Here is a 4,159-nt window from a genome sequence, read left to right on the forward strand (position 1 = left end):
AAACCGTAATTAGTAATTGTTCGTTTTATGAGTACAATCAAAGTAACAAAAATCGAGGTAAAGATTGAGTAATACGGCATATAAAGTTATAATTATTCGTGTCCACTGGGCTTGATTACGTAAATAACATTTTCTTTACTATTATATCTTTTTATCAAAATGCAATAAGTAACATGTGACTTTAAAACATCTCACTTAATATAAGTGTGTCGATCTTGAAAGTATGTATAAACAATGACTGATGAAATTTGAAAGCGAAATTCAATTATAAAATTAATGTTTTACCAGTTATAAATATAAATAATGTTTCTGTTTCTATCCTAAATATGCCAGTAATTATTGAAATTACATAGACTGTATGTATACCCCATGTAATGAAAGAGTAAACTGGATAGATCGTATCAGTACCCTTAGTAGCCACTCCCACTGGCTGATATATATTTAGCCATCACTGAAGTTATGAAATCTGTGTATTATAAAAGAAAACATAACTTCTTCACACATCCCCAATCAATCCTAGTTGAGTAAACTATATTTGACAGGTCCAAATACAATGGCCTAGGAGGAGTTAGAAGACAAACAAATGAATTTCTCTCAAATTATAGTAGAATTGCCAAAATTAATGTATATTATTGTTGTCTCTAGACGTTTATTTGTGTCCCATTAATATAATTATGCTGCATTAAGAAGCTGGTCAAACCTTACACGAAGTTCGATGACGAGGAACCCACTTTGAGACTAATAATGGCTGGAGACGGCTTGAATGGATAATGAAGAAAAACTTTAATACAGGTGATGACAAAACCTTGTCGAAACGTTGTACATTTGCTGTTATATTAAAGTGTTTCTTCATTATCCATTCAAGCCGTCTCCAGCCATTATTACACGAAGTTACTCTCTAAGTAAAGTTTAAACATGGTTGGAACAGTGCGACTTTAACTTGCTGGAGATGACCAGTTTTAAAGTGCATGTGCATTTTAAAGAAAAATTAACATTTTATGCTCAGTGGACAGTTGACCGGAAATATATAAGGATAATGGTAAAAATATCTCAAAATATTTAACATCATTCGTTCTTAAGCATCACAACGTTACACACCTCCATTCACGTTTGTTTGTTATGATAGTTTGTTTGTTTGACGTTAAGCACAAAGCTACGCAATGGGCTATCTGTGATCTGCCCACCACGGGTATCGAAACCCGGTTTCTAGCACTGTAAATCCGCAGACATACCGTTGTGCCACTGAGGGTGGGGGACTTAAGATAGTACCAGAAGTAAAATTAAATACCGAACATGGTTTTTACACTTGTTTCACATTTCTAAAAACCTTGAGATCTATTAGATTATTTCCGATTTTGCTTTTGTTTTTATTACATAACGAAAAACAACATTCCTTCCAAGATCAATGTGACTGTGTACCTCAGTTGTTCCTGTATTGGATCATATTGTTATTTTTTCTTCTATCCAAAGAAGTCCGGTCCCGATATATTTCTAACTCTATTGTAATGACCTTTTTATGTAAAATCTGGTTTTAAAAAATACATAATGTACTTGTAAATGCGTTTATATCTGTATTCTCTAAAAGGCTTTAACTTTGTTTGTTTTGTTTTGAATTTCGCGCAAAGCTACACGAAGACTATCTGCGCTAGCCATTCCTAATTTAGCAGTGTAAGACTAGAGGGAAGGCAGCTAGTCATCACCACCCACCGCCAACTATTGGGCTACTCTTTTACCAACGAATAGTGGGACTGACCGTCAAATTATAAGGCCCCCACGGCTGTAAGGGCGAGCATGTTTGGTGGGACGGGGATTTGAACCCGCGACCCGCAGATTGCGAGTCGAGTGTCCTAACCATCTGGCCATGCCCGGCCCGGCTTTAACTTTACTAGACTTATTGTGTTTAAGAAGTATATATATAGAACAGTTTTTCTTTATTTGATCGCAGATTTTTAATAAGTATTGCATCAAACTTTTAAGTTTTTGAATTAAATCTAAATTCGGTTTTCTAAATACGATTGTAATTTTGAAAGGCAGTACACTAATTTGAAGAACACTTTGTAAAGTCGAAAGGAAATCAAGGCAGTTTTATGCCCTTGAGGTGATGCTACTAAATTTGATTTGAAAGAAGGCGTGAAGGATGGAAAATGTGAATATTGAACTCAAACCTTATTATATGCAAAATTAACTTTATTAAGTGTTCAAAAACTTCCTTACCTAAACATTAAATCAAACTGTTGCTACTTTAGTGGCTTCAGAAACTTTCGGGTAAAAGGCATTCTAATGTGCCTCGCTACCTTTTTTTACCTTTCTTTTATATTGTTCAAGTCAAAACACAAGTCATGTATTACCTGTCAAAATCTTTCACATGATTAAAGTAAATTTTTTATTGTTTTCAACTTGGATACATGATAGTACTTTTATTAATGTTTTATAGTGGTTTTATTATTTTTAAGAATTATAATAAAAGCATGGGCACTCAAAATTTCCCATTGTTTTCACGGGGACTTTACTCATATTGTATTATTTTACGCAGCACAGGACTGTCAACTGAAGAATGGAAACAAAAATTTCATTTGTTATCTGTTTACATCTGGATTACAGTCAAAACATTAGGCTATTTTGTTGTCATTTGTTTGTTTTGTTTTTGAATTTCGCACAAAGCTATTCGAGAGTTATCTGCGCTAGCCGTCACGAATTTTGAAGTGATACACTAGAGGAAAGGCAGCTAGTCAACACCACCCACCGCCAAGTCTTGAGCTACTTTTTACCAACGAATAGTAGGATGGATTGTTACGTTACAACGCCCCTGTAACTGAAAGGGCGAGCATGTGCGGGGACAGGATTCGAACCCGCGATACTCAGATTACGAGTCGAAAGCCCTAATCATTAAGCTATGCCAGAACTCCTTGTTGCCATCACTAGCAAAGATGTGGTTTTCTCAGAAATAGTGTATTGTTCAAAAAGGGCCTGGCATGGCCTGGCAGTTAGGGCAATCGACTCGCAATCTCAGTGTTGCGAGTTCGAATCCCGTCACAGAACGTGCAAACCTTTTAGAGTTGCTGTCAGGACCAACCACCCGAGAGTAAAAATTATTGGATAATACAAAATACACAAGCGGTCGACCCCAGAACTAGATGGGGGTAAGGTTGAATGAAGAAGAAGACGTTTACTGTCCAAAACATATGTTTCCTTCATATTAGAGCCAAGCGTAGAGTGTTCATGGTTCATGCTCTCTGTTCTTTAGGACCGTGGGTGTGCTATAGTGTAACGGACAAATCGCGCTAATCGATTGGAGTACCTCAAGATTTTGCGGTGGATGTTGTTGACTAGTTGTTGTATTTATTCTAACACTTCAAAATATCCGTTTTATAGCTTTGCACGAAATTCTGAAACAAACTTCTTCGTAGAGTGGTATACGTCACCTTTAATATAAGCAGTTTTGTATTTTTTTATGATGGAACACAGCTATATGCTGCAATGTAAATAAATAGAACTGTTAGAAAGTTTCGTTTCACAATCTGTACTTTTAACTTTCAAGTAATGAACTAAGTTAAAATGTTACATCAAGAAAAAAGTTTGATTAGTTTCAAAATAAAGTTTCGATTAGTTTCAACTCACTACCCTAATTGTGTCCCAAATACAGCAGCAAGGAAAAGAAAAGTGCGTTCGAAAGCCAAACGTTTCCTAATTATTTCATGGCTATTGGTTAGCGACATTACAAAAGAGGAGGAAAGTCATTTCTGTAGAAAAACGATTTCTTTTGATATGCATGAGCGGCTGATCGACTTTAATTTCGCATCATGAGAATACATTTATTTTTTTACTGACTCAGCACTATTACGTAAAAATACACATCTCCTAGTAAAAATAAAGACAAAAAAAATATTTAAAAAAAAACTCATTATTCTAATGAAAATGTTTTATATCTGCATATTTACTAACTGCTTTAGAATTGATCAAATCTTACATATCTTAACAGTTCGTGTAAATCATTAATGTATACACGTTTCCCTAAAATATGTTACCATTTTTGGATGACTTTACTTCTGTTGATACCATTTTATTTTTGTTATAAATATATATATACAAGACCCAATGTCGGTGAAGTAATTTATCTACAAGTTATAGAAATGTATGCTAATTACCATTCTTCGGTTTT

Source organism: Limulus polyphemus, unplaced genomic scaffold (genome assembly GCF_000517525.1).
Source record: "Limulus polyphemus unplaced genomic scaffold, Limulus_polyphemus-2.1.2 Scaffold793, whole genome shotgun sequence".
NCBI lineage: Eukaryota > Metazoa > Arthropoda > Merostomata > Xiphosura > Limulidae > Limulus > Limulus polyphemus.